This window comes from Eptatretus burgeri, chromosome 17 (genome assembly GCF_056783735.1).
Source record: "Eptatretus burgeri isolate ZD-2024b chromosome 17, Ebu_testis_v1, whole genome shotgun sequence".
Lineage (NCBI taxonomy): Eukaryota > Metazoa > Chordata > Myxini > Myxiniformes > Myxinidae > Eptatretus > Eptatretus burgeri.
In genome coordinates, this window is record NC_140977.1 from 46,297,306 (window position 1) to 46,314,800 (window position 17,495).

General features: G+C 33.1%; 1 protein-coding gene across 1 annotated transcript in view; it reads left to right on the top strand.

The window, feature by feature from the left end:
• Positions 1–17,495, top strand: part of LOC147009968 (uncharacterized) — a 220,325-nt gene that overhangs the window by 99,286 nt on the left and 103,544 nt on the right. The gene's annotated exons all lie outside the window — the stretch shown is intronic.

Sequence of the window (17,495 nt, forward strand, 5' to 3'; positions counted from 1 at the left end):
AAGACCAATTGGTCCGGTCATTTTTGGGGTATTTCTGTGTGCGCGTGTGTGTCTGGTGCCCCGTCTTTAAGTAGTAAATTGTTTAAGTGCTTGTGCTGTATATACTTGCAATTCTCAATAGTCGGTTTCACTCTGCCCTTACGTGCTTCCCTCATTCCCCACCTATTGTATAAATAAACCCCCATTTGTTCAATGTTTCAGCTCGTTCGTGTCCATTTTTGCATTGACTGAGCATGTCGCGTGCTGGGGAGTTAGCAGGCCGCCACCGTGGCCGTTCTAACGGGATAATCGGACTGACAGTACTCGGCGATCAAACCGCTAGGGACGCACACGGAACGAGCTCGCTAAGCAGCTCGTTCTGTACGGGTGCCGTCGAGGGTGTGAAGACTCGGTAGATCGCAAAATCTCTCGGTATTTTGAGAATTGGCGAATAACCCTGTACCACGTGGTGGAAATATTTACCCTTCACGGTCCAATAAAAGGACCCGTACTTTCCGGAGTTTTCCGAAGAAGTACGATCTGAATTCCGGGCGATCGGTCGAGCCGACTCTACAGCTCCATCTCGCGGTCATGCTCGCGGCCGACGTCCGGCCCCGCAGCAATATATCTTGGGTTCAAATCCTGACCCAACTATAAACTGTCATCCCCGTGTTTCACAGGCAGGGTGATTCATCAATTTGTGTGCTGTCTCTCGGATAGGCATTAAACTGGGTGTCACATCTGCCGGAATTCCCTCCTCCTCTCCCCTCTCTCCCCACTCCCCTCTCTTTCCCCTTCCCTACCTCACCCCTCTGCCTTTCTCACTTCTCTCCCACCCCTCTCCTTCTCTCCCACCCCTCTCCGTCTCTCCCACCCCTCCTCTCTCTCCCACCCCTCCTCTCTCTCCCACCCCTCCTCTCTCTCCCTCCTCTCTCCCTTTCTCCGACCCCTCTCCTTCTCTCTCCCTCTGACGCCTCCCCTCTCCCCCCTTTCCTCTCTTTCTCTTTCTCTTTCTCTCTCTCTTTCTCACCCACCCCTCCCCTCACGCTGCTTCCCCTCCTCTCCCCCTCTGTTCAGGGAACTGTTAAGGACTGACAGTTTAATTTTGAATTTAAAACTGTTTCCCCATAGGGTAGCATGTATGAATCAGATTGCTGGTGAGCTGACCAGAGGAGTGCAAACGTCACTTGCTTATGCGAGCATGCATGCAGACAGGCCTTTGCCAGGTAGATAGCATGGGTTTAATGCTACCACGAGGTTTTACAGTGCTTATAGAAAGTTTATACCCTCTTTCACAATTTTCACCTTTTGTTGCCTCATTGCCTGGAATTAAATTGGATTAGATTAGACTTTTTACACCTTTATTTACACATCGTAACCCACAACTTCCACGTGAAAAGCAAATACTACAAATTTCACAAAACTTATTAAAAAATACAAGAGCAGAATATCTTGGTTGGATAAGTGTCCACCCCCCTGAGTTAACACTTGGTGGAAGCACCTTTGACAGCAATTACAGCTGTGAGTCTGTTGGGATAGGTGTCTACTAATTTTGCACACCTTGATTGGGCAATATTTTCCCATTCTTCGGTGCAAAACTGTTCAAGCTTAGTCAAGTTGGGTGGGGAGCGTTGATGGACAGCAATCTTAAAGTCATGCCACAGATTTTCTATTACATTTAGGTCGGGACTCTGACTGGGCCACTCAATGAGATTTATCTTTTTGTTCCTTAGCCACTCTAGTGTAGCTTTGGGTGTGTGTTTCAGGCCATTGTTATGCTGAAAGATGAACTTCCATCGCAATTTCAGCTTTCTTGCAGAGGTAAGCAGGTTTTCCTCTCTGATTTTTCTGTATTTTTCTCCATCAATTTTCCCTTCCATCCTGATAAGTGCCCCAGTTCCTGCTGATGAGAAACATCCCCATAACATCATGCTGCCACCACTATGCTTCACAGTAGGGATGGTGTTCTTTGGGTGATGTGCTGTGTTGAGTTTGTGCCAAACGTAACATTATGCATTTCCGCCAAAACGTTCCATCTCGGTTTTGTCAGACCACAAAACTTTTTGCCACACGGCTTCAGTATCTTCCTTCGTCATTTTTTGTATACCTCAAACTAGACTCAAGGTGGGCTTTTTTGAGAAATGTCTTCCTTCTTACCACCCTACTGTACAGGCCAGACTTGTGGAGTGCTTGGGATAGTGTTGTCACATGCACAAAGTGACCAGTCGTTGCCATAAAGGCCTGTAGCCCTTTCAAAGTTGCCATTGGCCTCTTGGTAGCCTTTCTGATCAGTCTCCTCTTTGCTTGGTCATCCAATTTGGAGGGACGGCCTGATCTAGGCATGGTGTTGGTGGTACCATCCACCTTCCACTTCTTAATGATTGTCTTTACTGTGCTCCAAGGGATAGTCAAGGCCTATGAAATATTTTTATACCCATCCCTGATCTGTGCCTTTCCACAACTTTATCCTGGAGTTCTTTTGAAACGTCCTTGGGGCTCATGGTTGAGTCTTTGCTGTGAAATGCACTATCCAGCAGAGGAAATCTACAGGAACAGCTGATATATTTTTTAAAATAATCAGAATTACAACAATTTAACACAGGTGGAGGCCATTTAAGTTGGTGTGTGATTTTGAAGGTGATTGGTTACACCTGAGCTAATTTACAATTGCTATTATAAGGAGGGTGGACACTTATCCATCCAAGATATTCTCGTTTTGTATTTTAAATTAATTTTCTGATTCCAGGCAATAAGGCAACAAATGGGAAAAAATTTGAAAGGGGGTGTAGACTTTCCATGGGCACTGTATATTAGGGTGGTCCAAAAACAGCAAAAAAATATAAAAAAATTCAGATGTTGTCTCCACAAGCCTTAAATTATTCCACTATGATTCAATAACGAGCATAAAAAATTTAAGTTGATCGGAGGTGATTTAGAGGTCGCTCCATATGATGACTTTTAGTTTCATGAGTTGGTTAAATTAGGGTATGGTCAGGTATGATTACGGGTACTTCTGGATGTCCGAGGTGGAAATGGAGTGCATTTTCAAACTCTATGGGGTCGATTTACTCCAAGAAATGACTGCACCGACATTGAATTCGCTACCATTTCGAAAATATGACCTAAAAACAAGATTTATCATTACTGGAGTTGAGTAACTAATCCTACTCATTTCGATATTTTCTAATCTATAATTAATTTGTTGTCCGTCTAAACATTTCTTAGAGTAAATCGACCAGTAGGGTGAATATACTGGTTCTGGCTCACTTTTCCCCATGTAAATTAATGGGGGATTTTCAGCGATTCATTTTTTTTTCCCCTAAAAATAAACCCCCTTTTTATCCCAAGGTATATTTATTTGTCTCCCCTTTTAACCTGGGGACACTTTTTTTTTCAAATAATCCATGCAATAAGATAAAGATTTGTTCAAGTACTAAAGTGGTAATGTGATTTGTTAAAGGTGATTCGAAAGAAATATCTGAAACGTCTAAGCCTCGGGACACTCTTTATCAAATAACCGATGCATATTGTTTAGCTCACTCATTGAACCTATAAAGATTTGTTCATTCTTAAATTCCTTCAATAGTTTAATTTTCTTTACACAATAATCCCCATCTAAAATATTGAAAAACAAAACATTTGAATCTTTATATTTTTTAAGATACCCCTTTTGTGCCATTACGAAATGATAAACTTCTCTCAATGTTCTTGTTTGACCACCTCCTGAGCCACAATATCATTTTGAGATTATAGTAAATTGTTTTTTCTTTGTTCAATTGATAACCATCAAAGTTTTCAGTCCATTCAAGGATATTCATTTTTTTCTTTACATCCTCTAACTTACTACTTTTTAAATTGATTCGCTTATTTGTTTTATTTACCTTTGTTTTAGTTATTTTTTCAATAAGACTTATTTGATATATTTCACATTCATTATGTTTTCCATTTATATACCAAGACTGAGATTTTCTCCACTCTTTAGTTTGATTAATACTTGGTTTGACCATTTATATATTGCAAAAAAATGCGGCGGTAGCCCTTAAAAAACCCTAACCCATCTTCCCATCGTTAAAACACAATCTATTCTATTCACTCTATCATACAATATCCATATGGAACACAATCTATTCCATTATCTAAAATAAATCTCTTATCATCAAAGGCTCCTAATGCCTTTTTATTTACTTCTTCACTATATATGTTATGTTTATAACTTCTTATTGTATTCATTTCCCTATATTCTTCTTTCTTATTCATCAAACAATTATAATAATTTCTAAAAGTTATTGATTTCTTGATTACATATTTCTTTATTCCCTTTAACCTCTTATCAATCTGATCACCATACTTATAAGCATATGCCTTTGCTCTCAATCCAATAAACTCACTCATTACTTTTCCACCCAACTCATCCTTAAACTTCCCAATAACCTTTTCATTCTTTTTGGAAAATAACTCACTCTTCTTGCTGAAATTACTTGTATCATATACTCCAATATTTTTCTTCATATCTTTATAAACATCATCAGTTTTTATATCTAGGATAAAACTATCAGTGTCCATATACAACAATGAAACATTTTCACCATACTCTTTCTTTAAGTCATTATACAAATAATCATACATCAATATCTTTGATAAATCAAGAACTGCTGTTCCAATATAAATTGGTTTATCCATTACAATACTTTCCTTTTTCATATGAATTGCAGAAAAGTTCTCTGAAAAAACCTCTTCTCTCTCAAAACTTGGTTTATTTATCAATCTCGAAGCTTCTTTCCAAGATGTTGCGAATCTAATGTTTTGCCTGTTTCTAACATTTTCCATAGTCTTTCCAAATACAGCATTATTCATTAATTTATAAAAGTCCCCTTCAAATTTTACTTTTGTATTTGCTCTCATATCTGTATTGAATTGAATATACTTTTTCACCCAAGGACTTTGTTTAAATTTTAAAACTCTATGAATTTTAGCTACTCTCAATCCTTCTCTCAAAAACTGTTTTAAGCTTCTCTGATGCAAAACATATCCCTCTTTATCATAGAATGTTGTTAATAACTTTTCTGTTGATTTGCCTTTAATATTAAAACTTTTATGATAATCACTGAACCATTCTTTCTTTGGGGTTTCTTTCTCACATGCAAAAGGAAGGTCTTTATGCTTATTATGAAGATCACTCGGGTACCTCAAATCAACTTCAAAATAATAACCTTCTTCTTCATCATTCAATTCCTCTTGAGAAGAAATAACAATATTCATCAAAGCCTTTTCATAATCCTTTTCTTCCACCCACTCTAATTTACCATAAGGCAGAGATTGAGACATTGCCCATCCATACAAATTATTAGCATCAAAGTACATCAAATAATTACTATCTTTTTCACTATCATAATTTGGAAGATATTTATTATTTGCTTTAGCATATCTTTTTGAACATACTTGTGATATTCCACCTCTCTTGGACTTCTCAATCATCAAAAGCATATCAACATCACTGATTAAATCTATATCTTGTTTTGTCATTTTCAACATTGCACTCCAAGCTAAACCAGGAGCTGTGAAATAGTGGGCAGGATCTAATCCATAACAATTTTTATTATGACAGAGTGATCTAAAAGCTTCAAACACATCAGCTAACAATAAAACATCTGTTTTTAGATATAAATCATGATATTCTCCAAGGTTCTTTATCTTAAATATTTTCCATATTTCTTGTGCGTGTTTATATTCCTTATCACTTATCTCTTCTTCATAAAGGTTATTATAGAAACTTTCTTTTGAAGGAAGTTGTGTTTCTTTAAATCTCATAAATGAATCCATATAATCATAAGGATAAATTCCCTTACTTGCAAGAATTTTCTCTTTACTTTGAATTTAATTCCTTGTTTAAATTTCCTCTCTTGTAAGAATTCCTTCTTTAATCAGAATTTCATCTTTAATCTGAATTTCCTCTTTAGTTAGAATTTCATTCATTGTTCGAATTTTCTTTATAATTAGAATTTCATCTTCAGTTCGAATTTCTTCATTAATTCGAATTTCCTCTTTACTTTGAATTCTCTCTTTAATCTGAATTTCCTCTTTAGTGAGAATTTCCTTTTTTGGAAAGAATGAATTAAGATTTGGAAAAGAGTCCGTGGAGCTTAGATTTGATGCGAGGTAGGCTAGTGGTGTTCCCATAAACTTGTAAGAATCTAGAAACCTAACATGAGTTAAAGGTTTTGTGAATATCATTTTTGTAAATGAAATATACTTTTGACTTGTGTTTGTTATGGCAGAAATATTCCCTGGTGTTTTTGAAAGTTCATTTATAAATAGATGTGTATCATAGTTGGCGCTGTTTTGAAGAAAGACTGGAATAAAAGAAGGTAATTTATAATTAAGATTACAACAGGAATGAGCGGGACCTCTATATTTACCAGTAAGATGACAATGATCCCTAACTTTAGACTCCTTAATTTCCCCCTCACAAATATGACAGATATTGTTCTTTCTAAATTCTAATTTTTCTTCTTTGGTTAATTTCATCTGTTCATTTGTTTCTTTCATTAATTTAGTGAGTCTTATACAATCCTTTTCTAATCGTTTTACAAACTCTTGTGAAGCTTTTTTTCCACTATAATGTTCAAGTTTGTTATACTTTTCTCCAACAGATGATTTGATATAATAACAGAAACCACAAGGAATATGTTTTTGATATTTATTTGAATATGATTCTTTTGGATTAGGAGAAGCAGTATTTATCTTTTGAAGGATACACTCAAAATCAGCATATATCACAAATGGGTGCATGATAGATTTATTATAATCATCAAAAGAAATCTTTTCACCAGGTTTAGGCATTGTAATTGCAGCTGATTTATGATTACTACAATATTTTGAATGTTGTTCTAATCGTTCTTTTGTATGAAATGAATTAAGACATCGCTTACAAGGATATATTTTGTTTGCTGTTCTGAATACCTGAGAAGAGATTAGTCTTGATAAATTATTGATGTATGTGTAATGTGAATTATTTCCTACACTAAAATATAAAAGATCAATGTGTGTTTCTTCATTTTTATAGTTGTTTGAAATTTTTAATATTTGAACTTTGTTTGTATCCGTTAATCCATATACATTAATAGAAAGATTATTCTTTTTCTCAAATTTAGGAATATCTGTTAGTGGCATTGGGAATTTAAAATCTTTAATGTCCAAGGTATTCTCATATTTCATATATTGTTTTACTCTTTCTGAATTACATTTTGGTGGATGAAAGTGAGCAAGAACAGACCAGAGAAAACATTTATTATCATTGTTCTTAATATTAACAACTGCCTTCTTTAGTTTTATTTCTTTTGGTAATTCAATATAAGAAGAAGCTTTAAGAGGGTTTGATTTTAGAATGTGTATATCTAAAAAGATGATTTTTTAAATATTGAATCCACTTCCTACCACTGTATTATCAACATCCTCCTCTTGTTTTGATAGTTCTTCATAAACCCCACTATTCAAAAAATCTTGAAATGATGTTATAAAATGAAGATCTGTTCTCATATAAGGAGTTTGTTCTTCATCTTGTCTTTTCATATTCATTTTCACTCCCATATAAAACTTTAAAGTTTTCATTTCTTTTAATGTCTTTTTAATAACTTTTTCAACATCAGGTTTCACTATTTCAATTGATTCAGCTATTGATGATGGACCGGGTTCTCCAAATTGAAAAATCCTTATTTTTATATGCCCTTTAAATGCCCCATCAGTGTTTTCAATATAATAGTCTCCCTTTACTTTAAACTCATTTTTCTTGTGTTTTTGTGATTGAAGATGTCTATTATAACTTCTCTTCAAAACATCCTTTGAACAGATATCACAATGTTTTCTTTCCAACTCAAGAGGAGATATTTTATGAAATAGATTAAATGTGTGTTTGTTGGTTCAGAGGTGTTTTCTATAATGTTTATATTTGTGATTACAAACATCGCAGTATGTTGTATTCACCATATTTATATAATAAATCTTTGCTTTAACTAATATTTTCTTGATGAAATTTCGTTTATTTTACAGGTGAATCTGTGCTTAAAACCATTTTATCCTCCAACTTTTTCACTTAATAAATACAATGTTTCAAGACACAAAAGACAAGTTTCAATCAATCTCTTCATTTGTTAAAGATACTGAGAAATATGTCAAGGATGTAAAATTGAACAAAGATAAATATAACAATTATTGGATAAAAACAATTATGGTAAATAATATGAGTTCTTCAATTTCCTTCAGTGGAAGGGCTTTTAGTATACCTGGTAGAACATCAATTAAAGTATCTCTAACAAAAGTTTCTCCTCTCCTTCTGGTAATATATTCAAAACTAGAAAAAGCAATGAAACAAGAAAAAGTATAAAAAAAACAAAAACCTTATGGATGAAGCTTTCGAAGGAAAAGAAAAGACCATCTGTAATATGCAAGGAGAAATTTGTATTTTTTACAACAACCCTAAAGATGTAAATCCTGATGAAATAAAGGATGTTAATATATCAGGTGAAATGACATTTCGTTCAATAGTAGTTAACGATCATTTTAAAATTACCTTTAATATAAAAAATGTTGTCGTTGAATCTGGTAATGAAAAAAAGTATATCGATATCGATGGTAATATTATTAAATATGAGTCAATATACAACTGAAAGTATAGATGAATTTCAGTTTAAGTAAAGTTTTACTTTATAAATATGCTAGACTTTCCTGATTCTCCATATGACAAATTTGAGAATTTTCCTGCGTGTGAAAGATGGGGATTAAACACAGAGTCAAAAGCCTATAAACAATGTATATTCTGTGATTATCTTCTAATTAATGAAAATAAAAAATATAAAAAGGAAAAGAATTCTTTTAGATTTATACCAAAAATGAATTACTTTACAAGATTGATTAGAGAAATGAATGTAAAGTATGAGGGTGATAACACACCTTTCCTTACAAGGGAAGAAACTGAACGTATAAGAGAAATGTTCAAAGGATTGTTGTTATATATTATTCATGGATGTAATTTTCAGGGAAATATCAACACAAGATATTGTATAAATAAAATAATGGATTATCTTGAAATTAAACCTGAACTGAGGATAAAATATAAAGTTTCTAAAAAAGCCAATAATAAATTAAATAACCTGTTTTCCAAATATATAAATGAATGATTTTTTACCCATTTGGGAAAATAAGATAAAATTTAACAACCATAAAAATCTCCCAAATTCATTAAGATGTCTCATAGTTGGTTCAAGTGGATGTGGAAAAACCTGCTTACTTTTAAAGATGCTCCTCACTCCCAACTTTTTAGATTATGATAATTTAATAATTTTCACAAAGTCGAGTTTTCAACCAGAGCATCAACTACTCTCACAAGGTTTTAATGCTGGTCTTCAAAAAGAAGATATAATCGGTTTATTTAAATGTCAAAAAACCGAAATGATTATAACATTGAAGATATAATTCAACTATTTTGTGATACACAGAGATGTAAAAAGAAATCAAATCCGATAACTTGTATTCTTAGTGATAATATGGATGATATACCGTCTCCCCAAGATTTGGATAAATCAAAAAAGAACCTCGTTATCTTTGATGATTGTGTTAATGAGAGAAACCAAACGGTAATGGACAGCTACTACACAAGAGGGAAACATTCTTCTTGTAATTGTATTTATCTTAGTCAATCGTACTTTCAACTTCCTCGTTGTTCCATCAGAAACAATGCTAATACTTTTATTTTATTCAAGTTAAATTCAATAGATATCAATAATTTTTGGAGAGATAATTGTTCTACATTATGGCGTAAAAAGAAATTTGAGGATTACATGAAGCACACGACTGAAAAATATAAATATATTGTTGTGAAACAAGATGAGATATCAAGGGATATATTTTTTGTTTTATAAACAATTACATATATAAATGACAACTATTATTGTAAATCTTGTGGGTAAATCTGCTTCTGGAAAAAACTTTCATAAATCAAGGTTCTTGTGTAGTACAAATGAGAATATTGTAAATTTACTTCAAAAACACCCCGTGATACGCATTGTATCAACAACAACAAGAGCAATAAGACCTGGAGAAGTAAAAGGTGAAGATTATCACTATATTTCAGTGGAGGAACATATGCAATTGAGGAATGAAGGTCAAATATTTGAGGAGGTTTCTCTTGGTACAACAAAATATTCACATTGTAAGAGTGAGTTAAGGAAACTAAAATCTGGTGGACTTGGGATATTAGAAACTAATCCAGAAGGAATGAGACAAATTATTAAACATCTGAGCGGAGTGAAGATTTTATCATTCGGTTTTGTTGTTGATGAAGAAACTCAACGCAAATGTATGAAAAGCAGAGATGCAAGTATTAGTGAAGAAGAAATTACAACTCGCATTAATGTTAATAAAGAATTTGATGAAATATTTAAAGAAAAGGATTTATTTGAACACATCTACTTGAATGATGAAGAAAAGGAAAATTTCCCTGTTGATCTTTACAATTCATTAAATGATATTTTACAATAAATAAAGGGATGCAAAAGAAAGAGCAAGAAGATTTAAGGAACATCAAGAGTTGGTTTCAAAAGTTGTAAAACAACAGGAAGACATAAAGAAGAAACGCAGACAGAAACTAACGGGCAAAGAAGCATTTGAAAGAAAACAAGAGAAAATTTTTAAACCACTTTTAAAAACTTCCCAAGAAAAAATGAAAGATATTTCCACAGTTCCCACAGTAGAATATAATCCTAAAAAACTTCAAATGTTAAAAGATTTTGATCAAATGACGGAGGAAGAATTAGAGCATTTAGGAGAATTAGAATATGATGATGAAGGTTTATTTCAACAACTGGAAGAGATTAATCGACCCCCTGATTATATTGTGAATGCTCTTCAAAACAATGAATATTCAGCGGATTCAAAAACCAAAGCAGGACTCATTCCAACAGAACAACCAGCAATATTTCATCTTGTTCAAGAAAAGGTATTGATATTTAATGATGAATTAAGGTTCTTGGGTTCTGCTCAACCCCCTGTTAAACTAACTCCGAGATTAATGTTTCTTCTCACAAAAGATGGAAGACAAGGTTCAACTGTGAGGGATGAATCAAAGTATATTGATACACCATTGGATATGAAAAATAATGATGATAGAGTATATATTGATCTGCTGAACACTCTAAATTATAGGGTTAGTATTTCTAGTAAAAGTAGGAAAAATGAGAAGGAGAAACACATTATTCAGGCTTTAAGTATCCTTGGTTCAGGTATTAGTTTTCTTCCAAATGACCCATCGCAATTAGTTAATAGACTGTTATTGTTGTTAGGTAGTAAGAAGGCTGGAAACAACAATTGTTTTAATGAAGCATCAGCCATTTTAGACCAGTTGATGAACATGAAAATAATTAATAAATCTCAATATAAAGACATTTTATCTCATATTAAATAAGATGAGAAGCACAATCCTGAGTTTTAATTTCACAACAAGCGACCACACATCTTCATTCCCATACCCACTACAACTTGACCCAAAAAAAGAATATGAGGCATCTTTATTGTCCATGGAAACTTATAATACCTTATTTAATATAACTGATAAAAATGACAAGTTTAGTTATAATCCCGGAAGTGGATACAAAACGATAACGGTCTCACCTGGAGCATATGAGATTTCTCAAATATCTTCCGAAATTGCTCGTCTTATGAAAGAACAGGGTGATGAAGCAAAAAATATTGTTATAGACATTCATAAACATACTTCAAAATCAACGATTAAAGTTAAAAATAACTACAAGGTTGATTTCACAATTGATAATTCATTTAGAGAGTTATTGGGTTTCTCCTTAAAAAAGATTGAAACTAATGGGACGTTTTACAGTGATAATGTCATTCAAATATCCTCAGGAATAAATTCGGTGTTAATTCACTGTGATTTGATTGATGGTGCTTATAATGATGGAAAAAAAACAAATACAATATTTTCATTCAGTGCATACTCAACCCCAATTGGTTATAAATTCAATATGGAACCCAAAAATTTGGTTTATCTCCCTGTGTCAGGAAAAACCATCCACAGAGTAAATTTTAGGATAACCAACCAAGATAATCGTATGATTTCTTTTAATGGAGAAGTTATATCCATCAGAATTCACCTACGTGAAGTTTTCCAATAAATAAATACGATGGTTATTGTGAGGAAACACGAGTTGGGAAAATATAAAATAATTACAGGGGATGGGATGTTCCTTTCCCCATACTACAAGGGTGAAGGTATGTATCTTGGTAGAGGATACTATAAACCTAAGAGACAAAGGGGTGTTGGACATCAATTTAGAGGAGATGGGATAATTGATACTCTCATGGGTATTGGTTCAACTATTCTTAAACATAAAGATCTAATTGGTTCAACTGCTTCTGCTGTGGGAAATGTAGCAGGTGCTGTAAAGAGCATAAAAGATGCCCAGAAGGAATTTCATAAATTACAAGCAATAAAAGAAATTAAGAAAGGCAAAACTCAGTTGTCCCCCCAAGAACGACAGAAAATAATTTGAATACTTGGATCAGGGTTTCAAAAGTTTCAACATCTTTTTTTCCTATATAAATACAAGTATGGAAGCAATTGATAGTATCTATGATTTGGATGATACGATTATTATCTCAAACTCCACTAAAAAAGAAGCTTACTTCAAGGTAAATGCAATAACTGGAACAGACTGGAATACGAATGGTACAAAAAGTTTTGAAATAAATAATCAACAAACCTATTTGAATCTATCCGAAAGTTTCTTGTTGTGTAAATTTAAATTCACTTAGGCTGGGAATAACACAAACGCTACACTTGTAAATGATTTCTTCTGGAAAATGTTTGATAGTGTGCGTTTGTATATTGGAACACAAGAAGTTGAAGCGGTTGATTATGTCTCTGCTGTATCTGAAATGATGAAATTTACACTCTATACATTCAGTGATAGAATGGGAAAGGGGTCTGTCGAAGGTTTTATTCCTGATATGTCAATGGGAACACACACAGACCCTGGATATACTCAAAGGAAAGGAATGTATAATGATGATACAAAAGCAGTAAATAGTTTTACTGTGGCAGTTCCTCTTAAAGGTATATTTGGATTTTGTGATTATGATAAAGTTCTGTATGGTCTTAAAATTAGATTTCAACTACAAAGGAATGATAATGAAAATAGATTGCTTTTTCGTGTTGGTAGTGCTTTTGGTGAACAGAATAAATTTGTAATTGAGGAAATGAGTTGGTATATCAGTGAATATACTCCTAATCCTAAAACAGAAGAGATGTTGAATAGAAGACTTTACTCAAAGAAACCACTCAGTGTATCATACCTCAAAGGAAGATGTCAACACGTTAAACTCAACCAAACCACTTACACGTGGAATTTGGGTGTTCTGGAAGGAAAGCCACGATATCTGTGGATCATTTTTAAAAAGCCAGATGGTGATACTGCGACTGATAAGAATAATGCATTGAGTGATAATGCTAAGGTGAAACAACTTCGCGTTTCTCTAGATGGAACATTTTATCCACGAGATAGATTGGAAATTAATTGGGAAAAAAATGATTTTGCTGAAGCATACAAGTCTTACCAAAAGGTGTGTGAAAGTAATGGAAATAAAGAACCTATTTTGGATATGACAGCATTTAAAAGTTTGTATACAATCTATGCGTTTGACCTGAGCGCTCAAAAGGAAACTATAAAGTCTAATCGAGTGGATACTTCCCTATACATTGAAAGAGGAGAGAGTGAAGAAGTTGATACATATTGTTTGCTTTTGGAAGAAACAGAATTGCAGATTAATACAGATAATGGTGTGATGATTAGTCTCACATAATTTTTTGTTAAATAAATGAGTGGCAAAGTACCAACTGGGGTATATGTTAATCAAATCAATCTTCATAAACTATCATCTTGTGTTCAAAATCAAAAGCCTTGTACGATTAACGGTAATACAATTCAGAGAAAAGGAGCAGTAAGAATTGATGTTTTGCTCACAAGAGAACAGGTTAAAATCTTGAATGACACTGGCTCACTTAAAATCAAAATGACAAAACCAATGTTGAAAAAATATTCAATAAGAGAGACGAGTGGAGGATTTCTCCCATTTCTCATTCCTTTATTTGCTGGTTTAAGTGCGGTTGGAGCATTGACGGGTGGTATTTCAACAGCGGTGAAAACTGCCAACGAAAGGAAGGCTCAACTCCAGGCTCAAAAAGAATTGGAAAGACATAACAAAGAGTTGGAGAAACAAATTAGTGGAAGTGGTGTAATTGTAGATTTTTCTGAAAAACTTGAAGGTCTGCCTGATAAAGCAAGATTGTTAGTTGGAAATATGCTTTCTTCTATAGCACAAGCAGGTGTAAAATTAACGAAAAGAGGTAATGGATTATATCTTTCTAATAAATAAATGAGCATTGATGAGTGGTTGAAAGAATTTGGAAAGAATACAACATCAAATTTACAACTTGTCAAATATTGTAAGAAATTAAAAATTCATAATGTGGTTATTTGTATGAGAGATGAATTAACAAATGTGCCGAAACATACAAAGAATATTATTATGAACTTAGAAGATAATAATGGGAACGGTTCTCATTGGGTTTGTATTTTTAATAGTCAAGACAAATATTATTTTGATAGTTTTGGTCTTCCACCACCTGTTGAAGTCATAAAATTCTTACAGAATGGTGTTTATCAAACATTTCAAGTCCAAGAATTAAATTCCAAGTGTTGTGGTCAATTATGTCTATATGTGTTATTTCAACTCAACAAAAATAAAAATTTTTATGATATTATTTTTAATCTAATATAAATGACTTATGTTGGTAAAGATGGTTCTATCTTTGGTGTATCTCAAGAACTGGATATTGATTTATCTAATTATTACACAAATGCACAGGCTGAACGACATAAATATAATATAACCAAAAATATTAACATGAAAAATGCTTATAAATTAAAAAATTATCCAAGCCCGACTGACGCGAATGACTTGGTGAAATTAAGCGATTTATCACAATATATATCCTTAAATAAAACGGCCGTGTATTCCAAAGATACAGAAGTGTTGATATTATCTCCAGGTCATACAGAATTCACAGTTCGAATTTAAATAAATTTTTATAAAGAAGGGCGTATCGTTTGTATGAGAATAGAACAATGGGGGTATGATATGAATGATTTAGGGTATAATTGGTCATTTAAAATTAACCTCGAAGACCTGGAACAATTAAATCAGTCTCGTAAGGAAGAATGTTATCCACTTGGTATTGAGAATGAGTTTTGTGGGGCCACGATTCGTAAATAACAAATAAAATAATTTAATAAGGGTAAATATAATAATGGTTTTGCCCTTGTTTATATCATGAAAACAGAAAAAACAGGATTATATATAATAAGTAAGGAAATACAAAATGATTTAACTATGGGAAGATGGGGAGGTGTTTCGTGCCATAATATTATTCTAACATATATTTCTAATACATAAATGACAGCAAGAAGGCTTCAAGAAAATTATCATTTCTGTGTCCAAGCATACCTTCAAGAAAAGGGTATTCGGTATTTTAATAAATATGTTCTACAACATAAGAATGAGGTATTTTCAATAAAAGATTGGCATTATGCTGATGTTGATAAACTGACAACTTTAGATTTAATTAGAATGTTAAATAATGAAAAAATTATAAAGTTAAGAAAAGGTAAGGCTCTTTTAGAAATTCAAAAGAATTTTTATTGGTTTCCTGTTGTAAAAAAAATTATTTTGGATACAGGAATAACAAGAAATCCTGATGAATATATGTATGATATTCTATGGGGTGTAAGCGATTCAAGGATAATAAGGGATGAGGAAGGAGTTGAAGAAGAGAGGGAAGAGGAGGAAAAGGAGAAGAGAGAGAAGGAGGAGAGGGAAAAGAAAGAAGGAGGAAAAAGAGAAGAGAGAGAAGGAGGAGAGGGAGAAGAGAGAGAAGGAGAGGGAGGAGAGAGAGAAGGAGAGGGAGGAAAGAGCGAGACAAAATAAATATCAAAATATGGAAACCAGTGAGATTAAAAAAAGATTGGTGGTATTACAGAAAATAACTCAACCCACCGAGGAGGAAAACAAAGAATTGACAAGTCTATTTGCAATACTTTCGACAAGACTATTGACATCGACAAGATATTCATTTTAATTCAAGTTTTTCATTTTTTTTTCTTAAATAAATGGAGGAGAGAGTGAAGGCATTTCTAAGGATTCTTTATGTTTTAAAAATTAAGATTCAAATGTGCATGTTGGAAACTAAAAAGGTTTTTGCACTCTGCAGGAATTTTTCTCATAAATAAATGAGTTATTGTCTCAAATGTAAAAAGAAAACTAATACTAAAAATATTTCATATATTAAAAGTAAAAATAACAGGGTTATACAAAAAGGTATATGTTCGGTGTGTGGTTCAAAAAAAAATCAATTTATCTCCAAACACAAACGAGGAGGAGATATACAAAAGTTTTTATCAGGAAGTAAATTTACAACTACTGGAATACCAGGGGAATTACATCTTCCAGGGTATTCTTTCTGTGGTCCAGGCACAAACTTGGATAAAAGATTAGATGAGGCAGACAATCCTAAATGATGGAGTAAACCCATCAATAGAGTTGATGAAGTGTGCATGAGACACGATATTGATCATGGGAATACCACAACGTTGGAAGAAAAGCATGAAGCCGATAGAGAAATGTTGTATAATTTGTCTCTGATGCAAAATCCAACCTTGAGAGAAAAAGTTGATCGTTTCATTGTGAAGAAGATGATCAGTGCTAAATTGAAACTTTGACTTGGAAATTCAAAAAACTTATAGGCTCTAATGATGTCATTAAGACTGAAGAGCAATTAGCTGATGTATTACATAAACCAATATTCACAAAGTTTCGTAGAAGGAAAGTTTATTCCAAGGAAGTTGATTATATCTGGTCCGCTGATTTGATTTTACTCAATAATGATAAGGGGTACAAGTATGCTTTAACCGTTATTGATTTGAGGAGTAGATACGCATGGGTTGTACCATTAAAAAACAAAACAGGTAATACTCTTATGTTAGCCTTTCAACAGATATTTAATAAAAGTAAGAGAAAACCTAAAAAATTGTGGACTGATGAGGGTAGAGAGTTTTATAACAAGACATTTATGAATTTTCTAAAAAATAACAGTATTACATTAGGCAGTTCCTTTAATGAAGGGAAGGCAGTTGTTGTTGAACGTTTTAATCGTACCTTAAAAGAGAGATTATATAAAAAATTCACACAACTCGGTTCACAACAATGGTCATCTTTTATTCAGGATATTGTGGATAAGTATAATGACACGGTTCACACGTCAACAAATATGAAACCATCAGAAACATTTACAAAATTAAAATATGAAAAAGAGATTAATGTCAGAAAACCTAAGTTCAAAGTTGGTGATATCGTAAGAATATATAGGTGGAAATCTCATTTTGAAAAGGGTTATA